The sequence below is a fragment of the Ranitomeya imitator genome, chromosome 1 (assembly GCF_032444005.1).
Source record: "Ranitomeya imitator isolate aRanImi1 chromosome 1, aRanImi1.pri, whole genome shotgun sequence".
Classification (NCBI taxonomy): Eukaryota; Metazoa; Chordata; class Amphibia; order Anura; family Dendrobatidae; genus Ranitomeya; species Ranitomeya imitator.
Window position 1 is genome coordinate 790,828,901 of NC_091282.1, and position 21,123 is coordinate 790,850,023.

The 21,123-nt window shown below is 42.3% G+C and overlaps 1 protein-coding gene across 1 annotated transcript in view; it reads left to right on the top strand.

Annotated features, from left to right (window-relative positions):
- The first annotated feature begins 4,026 nt into the window (after window positions 1-4,026).
- The window catches only part of LRFN5 (leucine rich repeat and fibronectin type III domain containing 5), a 398,470-nt gene continuing 381,373 nt past the window's right edge, over window positions 4,027-21,123 (top strand). The window contains exon 1 of the mRNA XM_069737629.1: window positions 4,027-5,748. The gene's annotated coding sequence lies outside the window, so the exon portion shown is untranslated. The remainder of the gene's footprint in view (window positions 5,749-21,123) is intronic.

Here is a 21,123-nt window from a genome sequence, read left to right on the forward strand (position 1 = left end):
AGGCTCTTCCCATTTATAAGAAAATCTTGTTCATAACAGAGACCTTCACTGGATATATTTATATAAGAAAATATAATGGCACCAAGTAAAGCAAAATATTCAATGAAAAGTGATGATGTTTGTCGCAGGGAGAGAATTATGAGCGTCCGTTCCCGCAGCGAGTTGGGTTCAATACCTGACAGCATTGTTTTATTCTCTGTGTGCAGAGTTTGACAGATAGACTCAGAGCCACACTAAAAGCCGGCACGGCCTATTATCAGCCCAGCATTGTGTACACAGCCACCATTTCACTCGAGCAGCTTCACCAGATGGGTCCATACAATTCAATTAGAGGAAAAAGTGAAAAAATAAAATAGGAGAGATATGCAAAAGCAATAGTCAACAATACTGCATGGATTTAGATAGGCAATATGCACATATTGATGTTTTGTGCATTTAGATTAATTTATCACTGAAACTTAACAGAAAATCAGGTCAGGATCTGGTGTTGTCATCACATATCAGGATTATGCTGCTGTGCCATTATCAAATTTCTACTGTGGGGGAATTGACCAGTCAACTACCTTTGTTACTATCCTTCACTAATAGTAGTCTACGAAATTGATGTTTGTGGCACCTTGACTGAGCATCAAAGCAGGTTGAGCTGTTGCATGTGATATCAGGGCATCCAGCAAAGCAGGCCTACACTGATCCATCACCCACCTCATCTGCCCATAATTTCTGGAAATGTTTGGACTCCAAGTTGGGTCTCCTTCATGTGTCCAAATGCAGAAGAAGAGAGAGGAATAGTGTTGAGCGATACCGTCCGATACTTGAAAGTATCGGTATCGGATAGTATCGGCCGATACCCGAAAAATATCGGATATCGCCGATACCGATATCCGATACCAATACAAGTCAATGGGACATCAAGTATCGGAAGGTATCCTCATGGATCCCAGGGTCTGAAGGAGAGGAAACTCTCCTTCAGGCCCTGGGATCCATATTAAAGTGTAAAATAAAGAATTAAAATAAAAAATATTGTTATATTCACCTCTCCGGCGGCCCCTGGACATCAGCGGGAGGATCCGGCGTCCGGCACGGCTTCTTTCTTCAAAATGCGCGCCTTCAGGACCTGTGGAATGACGTCCCGGCTTCTGATTGGTCGCGTGCCGCCCATGTGACCGCCACGCGACCAATCAGAAGCCGCGACGTCATTCCTCAGGTCCTAGAAGGCGCTCATTCTAGGACTTTAGCTGAGGAATGACGTCGCGGCTTCTGATTGGTCGCGTGGCGGTCACATGGGCGGCACGCGACCAATCAGAAGCCGGGACGTCATTCCACAGGTCCTGAAGGCGCGCATTTTGAAGAAAGAAGCCGTGCCGGACGCCGGATCCTCCCGCTGATGTCCAGGGGCCGCCGGAGAGGTGAATATAACAATATTTTTTATTTTAATTCTTTATTTTACACTTCCGATACCGATACCCGATATCACAAAAATATCGGATCTCGGTATCGGAATTCCGATACCGCAAGTATCGGCCGATACCCGATACTTGCGGTATCGGAATGCTCAACACTAGAGAGGAACGCACTCACCGATCAGGTAAAATCCAATCCTTTATTCAAGCATGGACAATCTTAGCAGGGAGGGGAGTGGAGGATGAAAGAACGACAGCCGTTTCGCGCTGACGAGCGCTTCTACGGGTCCTTAGGACGTCGTCCGTCATCCTGTCTTCTATGGATACTGCACCACCAAAGTTGTCGGAAGGGACCTTCAGTATCACCTGGTTATCTGACATGGTGGTCTAAGTTGTTGCAGCTGTGCGGAGGTGCTTTTTTCCTTTCTCCTTCATGTGTGTTGCCTGAATTTGGCAGGGCTATCAGAGCAACAGGCTTTCATCTGTCACTCATCCACCTGTTACTGATCAATGTTTAACGAGAAATGCTGGTCCAGGCCCTGTCCCATGCATGCATGATGTGCAATTATACTATTTGTACTCTTGGTCAATTGATGCCACTTTTCCTGGTGTCTGACCCCAATTTGAACTGTTTTGGCAGCCTTTTGGCTCCCCATGAAGGTGTTGTCTAAATGTTTGGTTTCGCCTCCCATTTCAGTGGGGTTCAGATATGTTTGAGAACTGTTTGGCAAACATCGGAACACTCGCTAATCTGAGCCGAACCAAACCTTGAAAGGTTCGCTCATCTCTAATTATCGTAACTATTGTTGAAATAACTAACATGGGATTAATCACTAAGTAAAACATTATAGTAGAGTATTATTGCTATACAGTGTGGCTGCAGTGCTACACTATATTATTTATCAGCTAACGAAGTAGGCAATTGTTCATGATGCTAAATCACCTCGGGTTGCATCAATGCTCTGGTTGCCCCTTCCCCAGGAATATACAATTTTCCATGTCTATGGTGGTTAATTACATTGTGCCTATGGTGGGCTATCAGCAGACACTGCAGGAAAAAATCATAACCTAGAGGGGAGGGATTATTTCACTATTTCATGGAGTGGGGGCCAATCCCGACACACTTTGGACTGATGGGCACAGCCATTACACTGAATGCAAAAGCCTAGAAAAGAATATGAAACAAGTTTCCTAACAGATTTGGTCACCACTGCAATGTCACTGGATCTTAGGCCACTACTGATCCATCCACTGTAGCCCAGTATGTAGCCAACAGAACCAAAAGAGACAGCAAACGGCAGAGATGGTCCTTCTTAGCAGTAGGGGCAAGGTGCACTCAGACTTGTACAGTTGACGTATACAGCGGTAATTGCACATTATGTATCTCCATTTTGGCTTTTTCCAGCATGCACCTATTTGTTATGAAAGGCTCTGTACCTGTGCCTCAGCCCTGCACATGTGCACTGCAATAGCACAAGGAGATGTTCTCATGGGTCACTCTCAGCCCCTTACTCTATGTGATGTCCTGGACTGTCACACTTTACTTAATACTGGACATTCATGGTGAACTTTACAGTAAATTCTCAGCTGCTCCAAGGATACTTTTGATCTGACTTGCAATGGAAAAGTGCCGCCCAGCAGGACCAAAAGGTTATTATTGTGATGACTGTTTTATGCTTCGTATGGCAATGATCCTAGAAAGAAAATGGATCAATAAATAGTCGAGTTGTAGATGAGCTGGATCACTAATGCTGACAGTATGTAGAAATATATTTTATGTTTGCATTACATTAACTATACAACTGCACAGGAGATATTGGCAATATGAGTGATCAATGCAGATATTGGCCAATAATGCACTTATGTAAATCACGCATGGTCTGTAGGCATGCATAGAGAATGAAGATGGAGCAAGAGCATAAATAGCAAAAACGTAAATAAGTGCAGCGCGTAATGTAACCATCCAATCTAGAATCACAAAATCCCTGTAAAAGCACAGTCCAGGCTAATGGAGCAGACAGCTAGAGATTATAATAGATACTTTGCATAAGAGATCAATATTTTAGCAGCAACCAGATGGGAATATAAAAATACCACTATGAATAAGCCAATTACCACAGCATAGTTTAGGAATAGGAGCCTTTATCTAGAAATTGCAATATAAATTTAATTCATTTATTCAATATAAATTCAGATGTCGCAATGCTGAAGTTATCATCTTAGTCTTGGGTAGTTGCATGGTCAGGACAATGCAATGGATAAATCAAACTCAACTCGTAAATTCTCCGTTGGCTTTATTTATTAGTCAACGTTCCCACCATGGTTGCCTAATACATGGTTTGATGTCGCAGATTTTCCGCACCCATTAAGTTAAATAGATTACTTGCATTTTTTTCCCCCAATTTTATCCAAATTACGCAGCGTAAAAACTCACCAAAAACTTACGGCAGGAACGTAGCCTTACGCAGCAGATACAGAATTCGCTCAAAAATCAGTATAAATCAGCGTTACCAAACTGGGAAACAGCAAGTGCAGAGTTAATGCAGCTAATGCAATGTGCAGGTAATAAAGATCCTGGGGGGGGGGGGGGAAGTGAAATAAAGTATCCACAATGGCCAGCAGCGTTAATGAGGCGTCTTCTGCAGTTGATGCATTTCCAGAAGCTCCTTACTCCAACTCCAGGCAGCTGAGACCATATCCTATAGCAGGAGGAGGGATCCAAGCCAAAAGCCTGATCCCTATGCAGATAACACATGGATGACAGGCTCAGGCAGGGAGCCAATCCTAAAAAGTAGCATTCGTCGGTGCCTGTGGGGGTAAAGCGGCCACGTTCACAGATCCTGCATCATGGATCATTGCATTATTTGGAAACATAGCTATTTCTGAGAGCATTGTGCATGTGGATGGATTACCCTAGTCTAGATGGTATCATTGCGTAATCCACTTAGAAGCGTCTGAGGAAGGTCCCCCCTTATTCCTCCTGGGGGGCTGGAGAGACACTTTTGTGGCATTCAATCACTCTTAGGATTAACTCAGCGTGGAGGCTGTACTGGGGGAAGTGCTAGGTGCAGCTGTGCAGTCCTCCCGCTGAGATCTGATCTGACTTTCCCATCTCAGTCACTGCAGAGACGTAGAGGAGGTTTGCCTAATGCAGAGTGAATGCGCAGGAATGGCTTTGTCACTGCTGGCTGAGAGAGACCCACAGCCCTGCACACACCAGAGGCTTCCCAAGCAGGACTGACTTGCCCTGGGTGCAGCATGTCTGAGCTCTTTCACCCAGGCAGGGGCTGGAGGGAGCTGCTGCCTTTTGGAGAGGGTCTCCTTTTCCCTGTGGTTCTCTGGAGCTGTGTCTTTGTCTAGTGAAAGGTGGTGGTTGTGTTTTTGGGGGGGGAGGATAGATCCCTGGAAACAAACCACTGCCTAGTGTCTGCTGCAGCCCTAAATCCTAGCCCAGCTTGAATAAGCAGGAGGAGGAATTGGACCTGCTGTGACCTTCAGCACCATGGACAGCGACCCAGCTCAGCACCTTGTGCAGCAGATACCTTCCAGCACCATGGACAGCGACCCGGCTCAGCACCTTGTGCTGCAGATCCCTTCCAGCACCATGGACAGCAGTGACCCAGATCAGATCCCTGCCTAGATTGGCTCCAGTGTAGTGATCAGGATCGAGGATCTACCATTTGGATTGCCTCCACCCTTTTTTTTTTCCCACAATCTGGATCAGAACCTTGTACCACAGCTAATTATTCGGATTACAAGTGCAATAAATCCATTGGTTTCCCCCATGGCTGCTGCTGCCAGTGGGTGCTGTCCGGCTCTGGGCATTATTATGTTGCTGCTTGCATTAAAGGACCATTTTATGGATTAACCTGGATCAGGTACATTGCAAGGTCAAAGCTCCCATATATCAGGCACTGGCATCCAGAAACAGGCTCTTTTTTTGGGATTTACTCCTTTGTAAACTATTGTGGGGTCTTATTAGCGCATTATTATGTGTCCTCCCTAGGAAGTTGCTGGATAAAGGTGTCTTGTGATGTGTGGACAGGCTGCATGCTCGGCACATGGTGGTGGTCTCAGCCTTCCCAGGGATGTCTGCACCCTCACATTCTCCTCTCTGCTTCTCTGATCCCCACACATTTCCCTGCTGTCATCCCCTGTAATGGAGCATTCTGTGGATTACCTCTAGGATAGCATCCTGGCGTGCCAATGCTGGGTGATGGCAAAGGGCACACAAGTTACAGGAAAACAGTTTGCAAGAAGCCTGTGAGACTCCCCCCTGGCAGCCTGTTATCACTGTATCTGCAGGTAGAAAGTCTGACTGCAATCGTCTGTACTCCAGAGGCGACAGGTAAACACCAAGCTTAATCCTTCCCTAAAATTGTGTTGTGATCTTGTGTCTTATGGCTCAGCTGCATTGCAGACTGCTTTACTTATTAATGCTTTTTCGCATTTGTTAGAGTGAGCTGAAATACCCAGGGGTTCCTGTTGTATGATGTTCTAGCAGAATCATTTCTATTAAATGGAAAATAAATCTATACAGGGGCACTTAATCTATCCCTGGAATGGGAGATCAGTTACATAGCTTCCTGGACTCCAGCTGGAAACAAAGTATCTCCATCCAACCTTCACATCTTCTCAATGGAAATGTACACATCTTTTTACTGAAATAGGAAGATATATATATATATATATATATATATACCAACAAGACAGAAAGGAGTGCATTGGCTTATGGCAGAATTGGGGTGGTGGTGTGGCATATATGGACTTCTACAGACCTTCCATGGCAGATCTGGGACTGCTCAAACCTATAGGAATATATATATATACCATCTAGACAGCCATAGAGTGGGGGTGCATAAGTGCATTGGCTCATGGTAGAATTGGGGTGGTGGTGTGGCATATACAGACTTACATAGATACACCATGTCAAATCTTGAACTACTCAAGACTATAGGAAGAATAGGAAGACATATATATATATATATATATATATAGACATATATATATATATATATATATATATATATATACACATACAGCCATAGAGATGGGGTGCATAAATGGGAGAGTTTGGTTGCCGGTCTAGCATACATAGACTTCTATAGACCCACCATGGCAGATCTGGGACTACAGCTTATGGCAGAATTGGGGTGGTGGTGTGGCATATATGGACTTCTACAGACCTATCATGGCAGATCTGGGGCTGTTCAAATCTATAGGAAGATATATATATATATACCATATATATATATATATATATACTATATATATATATATACTATATATATATATACTATATATATACTATATATATATATATATATATATACTATATATATATATACTATACTATATATATATATATATATATATATATATATACCATCTAGACAGCCATAGAGTAGAGGGTGCATAAGTGCATTGGCGTATGGCAGAATTTGGGTGGTGTTATGGCACAGACTACTATAGACCAATCATGACAGATCTTGGATGCTCAAGTCTATAGGAAGAATAAAAAGATTCACATATACCATATAGACACCCATGGGGAAGGGGCTACATTGGCTTTTGGAATAATTGGGGTGGTGGTGTGGCAATGCATAGACCTCTATAGAACTACCATGGCAGATCTGGAGCAGCTCGAGTGTGTATATATATATATATATATATATATATATATATATATACCATCTAGACAGCCATAGAGTAAGGATGCATAAGTGCTTTGACGTAAGGCAGAATTTGGGTGGTGTTATGGCACAGACTTCTACAGATCCACCGTGACAGATCTGGGAGTGCTATAGTCTATAGGAAGGTAGGAAGATATTTATATATATACCATCCTTACAGCCATAGGGTATGGGGTATGGGGTGCATAAGTGCTTTTTGGCTAACGGCAGAATTTGGCCCTTGGGTACTGGAGTACTGGAGACCAACCATGACAGATCTGGAACTGCTGAAGTCTGTAGGATTTCTCCATAAGCAGCACTTACTCGGATACATATGTGATTGTTTTAGTTATGTAATACAAGCAGATGGCTCGGTAAGGGGTGGGGTGGGGGGTTTACTGCCAAACATTCAGCTTTCGCATAGTACTGGTGCAATATCTCTGGAATTGGTTGATTGGAGTCATCCAACGATCCATTTTCTGACTCGGAGATATGAAATGGAGGATCGTACCTCTGCCTATTTCAGTGATTTTTTTATTTTATTTTGTTTTTGAAGACAATAATGCACTTGCCTTACAAGATGGTCTCATCAAAGTTTCATGTTTATGGAGAAGAACAGGTTAATAATTCAGATGCATTATGCTTTATTTGTCTGGGTGTTTTACAGCAGTCACATATTTGATACGGGCTCCTCATCTCCCTTCTTGGCCTTTGCATCCTTGGAGATCAGGCCAGGGTGGATGAGGGTGACGTTTCTCTATTTATAGGTATCTGTTAGGGGGGCATAAGGGCGTCTTTTATCTTATTTTCAGTGCATTTCACATTTTCTTACATGAAGGCATTTGCTGGCTGGTGAATAGGAATGGAACACAAGGAGGTGCAGTTCCCCGGGCTGACAGGATGGGGGTGCCAGTGGGCTACTTTTAAGGTTTTCTTCAACCTCTCTGCTGTAACCCCTTATTTGCCTGTTTCCTATCTAACACTCTATGTTCGAAAAAATAACATATGGTCGATTGATATCCCAAATCACCTCCGTTTTTAGGACCTGTCCTTCTTTAAGGCATCCTTTAGTTATTGGATGACTAATGCTCTGCGTGACACATCGACACCTTGTCTGGAACATCTCATCAATTAATGGAGTTTCCTAGGGGACACAAGAACTTACTTGGATTTAAGGGTATACCTCTTATATAGAAATTCATGTATGGTGACACCCAGTTGTCTGGGTCTGAGTTCGAGGGTGCAGATTATTAGATTATTAACACATCTAATATATTAGTTAATACCAAATATTCCTTCTTTATCATCTCGGTACATGTATGAACATATATATTAGTAAATACCATGCATTTTTTCTTTTTGGGACCTGTGCTAAATATGATGGTCCCACGACTATAAACACATCTAATATATTAAGAAATACCAAATATTCCCCCTATTATTATCTGGGTTACATCCATGACCCAAATCATCATAAATACCCGTGAAATATTAGTAAATGCCATAAATGTGGTTGTTAGGATCAGTGTTACATATAATGACCCTATGAGTAGAAACACCTCCCATATATTAGTGAATAGCAGGCATCTGTGTTACTAGGACCTGGGTTACATACGATGACCCACTGGTTATTATACATATAATACTTTATTTTGTTTGTTTTCTGCTCATTACGTTCCCATAAAGTGCGCTTCATTTTTGGATATTGGTCTGGATGAGCTCAGGAATCATTTCATCTTGCAGAACGCGGCTGATACATATTTATAAGAGCAGGATGACTTCCTTATCTGACTGATTAGGCAACAAAATAGAATATGCTCCCTCCAAGCTCTGTACATTGGCAATCTGGATCACTCACAGACGCCAATTAGATGGAAGTGTCTTCATGACATGTACAAGGCTGCTGATTCTCAGTCCCCCCATGAGTGCCCCTCCGACAATAATCTGGCTTCTTTTTCCACTGTGATCCCTGAGATTTGTTACAAAATGAGCTCACGCCATTTTGGGTGCCCTGTAGTTGCATTCAAAGCAGGGATTTACATGGAATCAGAGCAGCCTGACATATTTCTTTTTTTTTATATCCCCCCCCTTCCTTCCCCGCGCCTCTGAAAGGATTCCTGTACATGCCGAGTATTGAGATGGCAAAATGCTCATAATACAACTGCAGGGAGGAGGGAAGAGAAAGGAAGGGATGGAGGGAAAGCGAAAGAGGGAGAAGGAAGGAGTGAGCTAGGAGAGAGGATGGAAAGAGAAGACAGATGGAGACGGAGATAAGAGGAGAGAGAAAGAAGAGAAGGATTGGGGAGAAAGAGAAAGGGATGAGACAAGAGAATGGAGGAGATAGATAGATTGATAGATAGATAGATAGATAGATAGTGATAGATAGATAATAGATAGATAATAGATAGATAGTAGATAATAGATAGATAGATAGATAGATAGATAGATAGATAGATAGATAGACAGATAATAGATGATAGATAATAGATGATAGATAAATAATATATAGATGATAAATAATATATACATAATAGATAGATAGATAGATAGATAGATAGATACCAGTCTGTCAATGTAAATCTGCTTACTGTAATCAATATCTATAACCCTGTATGTAACCCTTTCTCATGTACAGCACCATGGAATTAATGGTGCTATATAAATAAATAATAATAATAATATATAGATAGATGATAGATAATATATACATAACAGATATATAGATAACTAGCTGTACTACCCGGCTTCACCCGGGTTAACTGCTGTTAGCAAAATAAAATGTGTTAACAAAAATTTATTCTGCACACGAAAACCACAAAACAAATAGATAGAAATTTAATTATTAAAAGGCAAAAACTAAGCTAATAGAAGCATTTCACAACATATATTTCAACACTAGAGATATTCCACACAGATTTAACTAAATTGGCCAAGTAATATGAAGTAATCTTCTACTACTTATTCGAGAGCCTTTTGATAAACGACATTCTTAGTTTTTCCTTCAGGTGCAAAGACGAACAGATTTGTGGCTGTTCCAACTCTTGAACAGGCCACATAAAGTTGACCATGAGAAAAGCATGGAGATTGTAAATCAATTACAACTACTTTCAAGGACTGTCCCTGTGCCTTGTTGATGGACATAGCAAATGCCAGTCGAACAGGAAACTGGAGGCGTTTAAAATCAAAAGGCAAATCAGATGGAATGAGAGGAATTGTTGGAATGAAAACATCTTCTCCTGTGTCACATCGTGTCAAAAGGGTTGCCTCAATTACATGTGGAAACATGTTCTTAATCAAGAGTCTTGTTCCATTACACAGCTTTGGTGGATCCAAATTTCTCAATAGCAGAATAGGTGCTCCAGGTTTTAGAAAGAGGTTGTGAGGAGGAAGTCCTTGTGGCTCCAAGGAATTGAGGAACTCAGTTGGATAAAATAATGCTTGAGCAGGGTCTATTACTGTATCCACTGACTTGTAGGTTGTGCACACACCTGGAAGGAGATTTAGAATTTGAAGATTGATCTTGTTGACGCTGTCATTTTTGAGAGCTAGAATAGCCCTTTCACACAGCCAGCCAGAATTTTTGAAATGGAGTTGAATGTTTGGAAAAACCTTTGCTTTCAACTCCTCAATGGAAGTCACAATGCAACAAAAGTTGCGTCCAGTGGTTGAGTTTTCTGGTGCCTTGCCATCTCCAATAGTCAACAGCTGGCTCGAAACCAGTCCAGCAGAAACATCGCCTGTCATGTAGACCCTCATGTTTGTGTTCAGTGACATTTTCTTTATTTTTCTCCAAAGGTACGATGATTTGAGACAGGCATTGAGTTTGCCTGCAGGGGTTGATCTTGGAATAACAGGTAGTGTTTGGCGGAAATCACCTGCCAAAACAACAACTACTCCTCCCATGATATATTTGTTGCTACGCAGGTCTTACAGCAGTTTGTCCACTGCTTCCAGAGCCCTTTTCTGTGACATGGTGCATTCATCCCAAATGATGGCACTGCATTTTTTAAGCAATTTGGCCAGTCCTGATCCCTTGGCAATATTACACATGGGGCTGTCACTATGAGACAGGTTAAGTGGTGGTTTGAATGTCGAATGTGCTGTCCTGCCACCTTTTAAACGCGTAGCTGCAATTCCAGAAGATGCCACTGCAAGTGCAATCTTTTTTTGTTGTCAAAATTTTGCCAGGAGCAAGTTGATTACAAATGTCTTTCCTGTTCCACCTGGAGCATCAAGGAAGACAATCCCACCTTTGTTGGTTTCACTGAAACTTAAAATGCAGTTATAGGCGTCCCTTTGATCTGGTACCAATATTGGCTCGTTCTGACACACAAATGCTGTCAGTTCATCAATATTGTAGTTTGCTTCTATGAAAATCTCCCTACACATTTGGATGCCTTCAGGATTTCTTATTAGAGCAGGCAAACCAAGCAACTGTAAAGCTTTTCCTGACTTTGCTATGCAATGATCTTCAAGGAGCATTAAAGTTTCATTGAACATTTCCTCAGTGAAGTTGATGAGTTGCTGAGGATTTTCCCTTCTAATCTACATGAGGATGTCCTCACTGAGATCAGTTTTGTACTTTTTCCAAATCTCAAGAGGATTTGAAATGCTACAGGTTGTTAGAATAATAGCAAAGAGGTGTCTTAGTCGCTTTGAGGTTTGTGTAGCTGCTGCTTCACTGAGGGTCATGTCCCAGAGTCCATCATTTTCCAGAAGTCCTTTTCTTTGGCAAGCTTCCCTGAATGTTTCACACACTTGGCCTCCGACGGTCTTCAGGTCAGAAAATGATGTAGGGCCTTTGACAACATGAAGTAACATGCGCAGATAGAAGCACTCTGCATTTGACGGATGAACAGTGTAGATGCGACCAAGAGTATCAGTTGCTTTCACCCCTAGATAGCCTTCAATATCAAGCCCCCGTTTCCTCCATTCCAGTGTTTTTCTGGAGGCATTCCAAGTGTAGTACTTTGATCAATCACAGTATAGAATTGTTTTTGCAAAAGGGTCTTGTTGACACAGCTCAAAAAATGCCAAGAGGGTGGTCTTAGGTGGTGTTAGGAGATGCTGCTGCAAGTTTGCCGGGTTAAAGTAAATTCTCTGTTCGTTTTCCAAGTTCACACTCATATGCACAACTGGTGGGTAGCGCTCATGAATGGAGAATCCTAGTATTCTCCAAACAGCTTAATTGCTGCTTATGTACCTGTCCATCTGGAATGCCTCCACTTCATCAATAATAGGTCAATTTTTCTGGAGTTCAAAAACTGCTTGATCACTTCCTTTGTGGACATATTTGCAGATATACTTGATTGATTTCACAGAGTGGCAAGATTCGACATTTATGTGGGCCTGGAAGATTTTTGAGAGCAAAGGGTTGTAAGGCTAACTACCTGTTGTCAATTTCTATCTCTTGGAGTGATGATCCAACACGCATTTTGAGCTTTGCTGTGAAACCACCATCCCCTGGCTTTCTTCTTCAGTAGACTGGATATCCATCTTGTCCTGTTTGGGTTTCTTGGACCAGGGATCGTGAGTAGTGCTTAGAAAACCTGCCGTCGATCATACAGGGAGAATTTTTGTTGAGACTCCCACACGGACCACGGATCATGTTTTTTGTGATGGTGTCAAACAGCAATGGGTCAATCTGAAGGTCTGGCAATTCGGCACTGATGATATTGTCAATTTCGGTAGGTTGTATTTTTTGCTTCAGCCAGATCAAGATGTGGGCATGAGGAAGGCCTCTTTTTTGCCATTTAACTGAATACATCCAGCACTGCGTCTCACCATAAATATGTGATTTTATGATGAGACTAGTCATTTTTGAAAGTTTCTGTTTGAAAACCCGAGCAATAAGGTCATGGCGATTGACTGTTTTTTGGCCCGGCAACAGGCGCCTTCCAATTTCCTCCCAGGCAGGATTGCAAGTAAAGGTGATGAAAAGATCTGGACGGCCATACTTTCTCACATATGTCATTGCATCCTATGTGTATTCATGCATGTGTCGTGGGCTTCCAGTGACAGTTGATGGAAGAATAACCATTTTCCCCAACTCTTTTGGATCAGCATCATTTGCAACAGCATCACTAAGGTGAATATATTCCTCTGCCATGAGCTTCTTTTGATTTGGTCGGATATATAAAAGACGTTCACTCTCAATCTTTGCATACATGTCAACAATAAATTGGTGGAAGAGGTGTTTGCATTTCAAGATGTGATTTTCCTCTGCAAATCTTGTCATGATCCTATATGCATAGAAGTCCATGGCAGACACTTTTTTTCCTAAAGGGTTGCCTGTTGTAGTATCTGTCTGAGGCATTCCAAAGTGATAGCCATCCTGTCCCTGCCAAAAGATGATTGGATATTGCAGTGCATCATAGGACATGTGAGTTTCTGCTACTCATTGCAAACTATTGTTCCTTTTCTGAAGAACAATGTCATGGCTTTGAAAATCATTACGTACAATCCAGATGGCTACCTCATCAAATGTGGGAGCATTGAAACGTCGCTGATGTTCACCTTGTGGTGTTTTGTCAGCTCGAATGACAGCCTTGTAATCGTCATTTGGCATGAATTCAAGTGCAGTCTTGACAAGTAGAACATATGGATTGTTGGAATGAAGGAACTGCTGCAAAATAGTGACAAAATCAAGGCAGGTGTTAGGAATTAAAGAGCATCTCCGCTGAGCCTCTGCTTCTGCATTTCCCATGAAGAAGAGTTGAAGAAATTGAGGTTCTTCTCCTTGTAATGGAAGCAGTGAGCCAATTGAGTGATAAACCTGTCCTTGAACTTTAAATGTCGGCATAAATCCTGTTGTAAACATTTCTTTTGTTACACCAAATGATGTCATTTGGAAGCAGGAGTTGTACTCCCTGATGTTGTCCAAGAAATGCTTTGATATTGTACTGGTACCCATCATCAGAGACTTTAGGGGATCTGGTGGTGACAGGAGAGGTGGAAGTTTTATCTTGCCATTTGCACAGCATAAACCTGGCGGTTTATCTTTCCATTTCAGGGCACTGCAGTACATGCAGACACATCCATTTTTCCTATCTGACTGACTGGTAACAAAAGGCAGCTTGTTTCAAATCTCTAACCATTTCCTGTGCCCTGGTGGAAGAAATAGCAATTCTCTTAGTGGCAAGTCGGCCTTCTCTCTGCTGAGATGACTCATTGGCCCTTGAGGAAGCAGCTCTTCTTCTCTTATCTGCAAGCCTCGCTTCCCTCTCCTCAGAAAGTTAATTGGCTCTTGAGGAAGCAGTTCTTGTTCTCTTGTCTGCAAGCCTCACTTCCGTCTCCTCAGAAAGTTCATTGGCCCTTGAGGAAGCAGCTCTTGTTTTCATGTCTGCAAGCCTCGCTTCCCTCTCCTCAGAAAGTTCATTGGCTCTTGAGGAAGCAGCTCTTGTTTTCATGTTTCCAAGCCTCGCTTCCCTCTCCTCAGAAAGTTCATTGGCCCTTGAGAAAGCAGCTCTTGTTTTCATGTCTGCAAGCCTCACTTCCCTCTCCTCAGAAAGTTCATTGGCCCTTGAGGAAGCAGCTCTTGTTTTCATGTCTGCAAGCCTCGCTTCCCTCTCCTCAGAAAGTTCATTGGCCCTTGAGGAAGCAGCTGCTGTTCTCATGTGTGTCAGCCTTGTTTCTCGGACTTCACATTTTTCATTGGCCTGTAATGCAGCTTTTCTTTTTGCATTAGCTGACATTCGTGCCATGGAATTCCTTTTCTTATGAGGCATTATTGTGGTAAAAATAGTCTGCAACTGGCAGTTTCTATATCCTCTCACATAGAGGTAATATAACTGACATCAGCCTTTCCACCAACACACCCTAACTGACATGCTATTACCTCACACAAGCTTTGTTATACTGAGAATGTCCTTTGTTGCCTATGTTAACCAATCAGAGCTCAGATTAATTAACTGTATCAAAATAGAAGCTGAGCTGTGATTGGTTGCTACTGCCAGCCTGATAAATCCCCAGTGAACAGGAAGCCCTTCCCCCTGGCAGTATATATTAGCTCACACATACACATGATAGACAGGTTATGTGACTGACAGCTGCCGTATTTCCTATATGGTACATTTGTTGCTCTTGTAGTTTGCTGGCTTATTAATCAGATTTTTATTTTTGAAAGATAATACCAGACTTGTGTGTGTTTTAGGGCGGGTTTCATGTGTCAAGTTGTGTGTGTTGCGTTGCATGTGGCGACATGCATGTAGTGACTTTAGTGAGATGAGTTTTGTGTGGCGACATGCGTGTAGCAACTTTTTGTGTGTTGAGTTGCATGTGGCAGGTTACTGTAGCAAGTTGTGTGCAGCAAATTTTGCGTGTGGCAAGTTTTATGTGTGGTCCATTTTGAGTATGTGCAAGTTTTGTGTGAGGCAACTTTTGCATGTGTTGCAACTTTTGTGCATGTGGCAATTTTTCCATGTGTGCAAGTTTTGCGTGTGGCGAGTTTTCCATGAGATGAGTTTTGCACATGTGGTGAGTTTTGCATGTGGTGAATTTTGCGCATGGCGAGTTTTGAGTGGCGACTTTTGTGTTTCGACTTTTATGTGGCGAGGTTGGTGTATGTGTGGTGAAATGTGTGCTGAGGGTGGTATATGTGTTCAAGCACGTGATAGAGTGTGGCGCATTTTATGTGTGTGTTCATATCCCCGTGTGTGGTGAGTATTCCATGTCAGGGCCCCACCTTAGCAACTGTACGGTATATACTCTTTGGCACCATCGCTCTCACTCTTTAAGTCCCCCTTGTTCACATCTGGCAGCTGTCAATTTGCCTCCGACACTTTTCCCTTCACTTTTTTCCCGTTATGTAGATAGGGGCAAAATTGTTTTGTGAATTGGAACACGCGGGGTTAAAATTTCACCTCACAACATAGCCTATGACGCTCTCGGGGTCCAGACATGTGACTGTGCAAAATTTTGTGGCTGTAGCTGCGAGGGTGCAGATGCCAATCCCGGACACACACACACACACACACACACACACACACACACACACACACACACACACACACACACACACACACACACACAGCTTTATATATTAGGTAGATACAGTAGATAATAGATAGATAGATAGATAGATAGATAGATAGATAGATAGATAGATAGATAATAGATAGATAGATGATAGATAGATAATAGATAGACAATAGATAGATAATAGATGAAAAATAGATGGATAATAGAGAGAGAGAGAGAGATAGTGAATCTAAGTTTACACCATGTATCATTTTCTTTATTTTACAACTAAAAATTTGTAAGAAGAATGTGTATGACAGCTTTGCGGTGCAAATTCTGCCAGAAACATGGGGCACCTAAAATAGTATCAAAGTTAATTACTAGATGATACATTTAGATAGATATTAATTAGATCATTTTATAAAGACATAGATACAACGACTCAAAAAACGAGGCTGCGCTCCACAATACTTCAGTGAAGCAGCAATTGTAGCTCATTCACCAATATGCCTATTGTTACACTGAAGCCTTGTGGAGGTCAGCCTTGTTTTTTAATTTATTGGATATTGGGAGGAATTGCAGCTGGTGATCTGGAGGACTGGCACTCTTCTTCAGGACTGAAACCTGTGATGCTATTTTTGGATGGATGGGTGGATGGATAAATAAATGGATGGATCAATGGGTGGATAATAATAATAATTTTTATTTTTATAGTGCCAACATATACTGCAGCACTTTAACTTTATGAGGGAAATAGGTGGATAAATGGATAGATGGATGGACAGATGGATGGATAGATGAACGGACGGATGAATCATGGAGGGAAGAATGAACAGATGGACAGAGAGATAGATCATGGATGGATGGATGGACGGATGGATAGATGGATGGATGGACAGATCATGGATGGACAGATGGACATATGTATAGATGATGAATGGATAAACAGACGGATGGATGGACTGATGGATAAATCATGGATGGACTGACAGATGGATGGATGAGGGATCCCTATAGACTGTGTGCTTTCACAAGGATTGACCTATTAGTACAGGCATTGTTTGTTTGCCATATAACGACCGATGGACATTATAGAAGTGGGGTCTCCTCTACAATCCAGAGCGGACAGCCATTGCAAAGAATAGATCCGGCTAATCATTGCTGTGATTTACATGCCATGCAATACCACTTTACAGCCACTGCGGTAGAAATATGAGGCCTCCCTGGGCTTACCCTGTAGGTAACAGCCTATCATTAGGATTACTGCTGCCTGCTCCTTGGTGATTGCCTTTTTAAAAGGGTTGATCAGACAATACCAGATCAATGAGGGTCCAACAACTAGTATCCCTCAATGATCAACTAGGCCCAAGGTAAGCAGTGCATGGGACCAGAGCACCACAGCTCTGTACACAGTGTAGGGGCCATTTTGGGGTGCTACAGCTCACCTTCCATTGAAGTTGCAGTACTGTGAGTGGCCAATGCACTGTTTTATTTTGTCTCCATAGATTGCCTACTTCCATTCATTCCAGAGCGTGGTAAAAGCAGATCCATGTGGTTGCTGGGTGTCAGATCTCCACCTATATTGATGACCTAAATTAAGGATAGGCTATCATTATCAAAGTCCTGTATTAGGCTCACTAGGTGAGATGGATCTTCAAAGCTAAAGGTCTTGGTTGGCACACAGATAATACTCTGATATATGCATCATAAGGGTTTCTTATGTGGCTATTAGCAAACTTGCATATTCTTATGATGCATATATCAATATCTGCATCATTATATTTTGGATCTGGGAATATGTGCAATATAGATATCGCCCTGTACCTTCTAACCTTTTTTTTTTTAAAAGGACATTGTGTGTCTGTTTTCTAACCCCTGATTTATTACACGTTCCATAAGGTATATCAGAAGTAGGGTACCAGGTTTACCTGATTATTAGACATATTTACTTCACTGCTAAGTTTCTGTGCACCCGTTATCTTTACAGAGGCATTCAGAGAGTGGGAGGGATAGCCGTCGTTGAGTGGGGGCTCCACTTTGCAGGATTGAGGGTGCCAACCTCTGCTGGTAGGTAGGGAGACAATAGTGATATATTAGGGTGATTTTTCCCTTCTTTTTGTTCTCTCTACCAAAAATAGAGACCCTTGTCCTTTGGGGTAATCATTTTGTATTGTACTATATATGTGTATTTTTTATATATTTATACCTATATTAAAAGCTATGTTTTATGTGATTTATCTAATTTGAGTACTATTTGGTGAATCCATACTTTATTCATTGGTACTAACTTATCTAATAAACGGTGACCTAGTTGGCACACAGGCAAAGGATGTCAGTGCAGCAGCCAGATGAGGCATGCGGCAAACAGATAGCAGAGTTACTGACAGCTGCAGACAGACCAGAGATGTCCTAGAGACTAGTGATGAGCGAGTATACTCGTTGCTCGGGTTTTCCCGAGCATGCTTGGGAGGTCTCTGAATATTTGTGAGTGCTCGGAGATTTAGTTATTTGTTTGCAGAGCTGCATGATTTGTGGCTGCTAGACAGCTTGAATACATATGGGGATGCCCTAGCAACCAGGCAACCACCATATGAACTCAGGCTGGCTTGGAGCTGTAAATCATGCAGCTGCATCAACAAAAACTAAATCTCCGAGCAGTTACAAATACTCAGAGACCACCCAAGCGTGCTTGGGAAAACCCGAGAAACAAGTATACTCGCTCATCACTACTAGAGACCAAAGACAGGTAGCAGAGTTACTGGAAGCCACAGAAAGACAGGAGACATCCTAGAGACCGCAGACACATAGCAGATGTACTGGAAGCCACAGGAAGTCAGGAGACGTCCTAGAGACCGCAGACAGATAGCAGAGGCACTGGAAGTCGCAGGCAGACCAGAGACATCCAGGAGACCGCAGATAGGTAGCAGAGGTACTGGAAGTGGCAAGCACACCGGAGATGTCTGGGAGACCACAGATAGGTAGCAGAGGTACTAGAAGCTGATGGCAGATCAGAGTTGTCGGGAGACCACAGACAGGTCAAAGAGGTACTGGAAGCCGAAGACAGACATGAGATGTCATGGAGACAGCAGACAGGCCATGGTGCACCAACAAACTAAGAGAATTAATATCAAGTCACAGGTGTGTGTCTTGGTGGGCCTTACATAGGCCTAGGTATATAATAAATGATAACATGGGAGCATGCTGGGCTAATTGCAAAGTCCAACATGGAGCATATAGTTTAGCGGACCAGAGTAAAGGTAGAGGAGCCCGAACAAGGGACAGGTGTGTAACACTCTGGACAACCCCTTTATATGGGATATCTGGTTGAGACAACTTTTATTTTTCTTGCATCGTGCCCCTAAAACAGTACCAGTCCTCACCTGACTGGTAGAAATCATATTGCTACAAAGAGAGCAGCCCTTACACAATGCCCTCCTTCCTCGTATTTCTTGCTTTTCCCTAATGCACAATTCACAGGGTTTCAGGACACTATTTAAGAAATAACTTGATACAAATTATGCAAATATGACTTAATTTGTATCGGGCAACACTACCTTTGAGCAATAATTAAGCTGGAGACACAATTGGCAATTTGGGAAGTTTTGCATTGCCTGTTGGCAATAAAGGAAAGAAAGCGAGAAGCTTCTCGAGGTTTTAATTTAGCTTGTTAATTACCATGATCCCTTCACGTGAACTCTCTGCTCAAGACTGGAACATGCGGTGGTATCGGAGGATGTTCTACAAGGCTGTGCAGCCCAGTACGGCGGGATTATGAGTCACGTCATGTGTTGATCTGCTCAATCAATTATTATAGGCAGCTCAGTGCTCCAGGCCATCTTATATCGTGGCATTAAAGTGTAAGGCATACTATATTAATAATTACTGAGCTTCCCTTCCTGCCAATGCACATGGGTACATTTGTCAAGTGGGAGGCCGAGTCAGAAATGCTAAGTTGATACAATTTGCTTGTGTTTTGTGCTGTTCACATGATATATTAGTAACCAGCTTCAATTACATGAACGTCATGTTCCAGGCAGGAGATCTGCATCCGATAATTGCATGTAATACATGTTGTCGGGAAGGGGAGAGGCGCATGATGGTGCGAGCACGGTGCAATCAGTTAGGATGACACAAAGCACAAAATTACTGTTTGATCTACTATGTTGGGAGTAGGCAAATTGAGCAAGAAATCTTGGTTTTATCATGCAGCTGTCAATCATATTTATAGAATTTTGCCCGTAGTGGTAATTAGAAATAATATTAGCATTGAAGAGGTTGTCTGGGATATTGATAGTAATGGTCATCCATACTAGATCGATGACGGTCTGACTATATGCACCCTCACAGATCAGCAATTTGTACAGTAACCAGTGTACGCCATAGATCTGTACACCGTGTAGTGGCCTTTCTCGGTACTGACGATCAGCTCCCATTAAAGTGAATGTGATTTGAGCTGCAGTACCCAAGAACAACCACTACATGGTGTATGGAGCTGTCATATCCTTCTGGGCGCCATGGGACTTGTAAATCCTAATTGTTGGCAGAATCAGGTGCCAGACACCCTCCAATCTGGTCTTGATGAGCTATCTTTAGAATTTCAAAAGTCTCGGACTACATTTATAAGGCAACGTTACCAGTTCGGCCATAGATATCTAGAGTTAGGAAAAATAATTTTTTCATAAATTAATAAATTCTTCAATAGAAAAGAGAATGACCACAGCAAACCCAATGTCACAGTATTGGGTTTGCTGGTCACTCAAAAGGGCTCGTCCATGTCACAGTGGTCAATTTTGCACTTCGATACAAATGATGTACTTATGGCAAAACCAAGTCCAGGACCCTAATACAGCAAGGCAACCATGCTACACGCTGAGCTACCATGCCAAGTTACTGCGTTGCCTTGATTTGGACTACATTGCACCTTTACAATTTGCCATAGATACAATAGATGCGACTAATAGATTAGGAAGTGGATAAAAAACTCCAATCCTATCCGGCAAGAAAGAAAATGGTAATGATGCTGATTATGGCGACAGAGCTGATAATTATCACAGTGGTAACGATAGCAATAAGTAGAGTACAGATCAGAATGA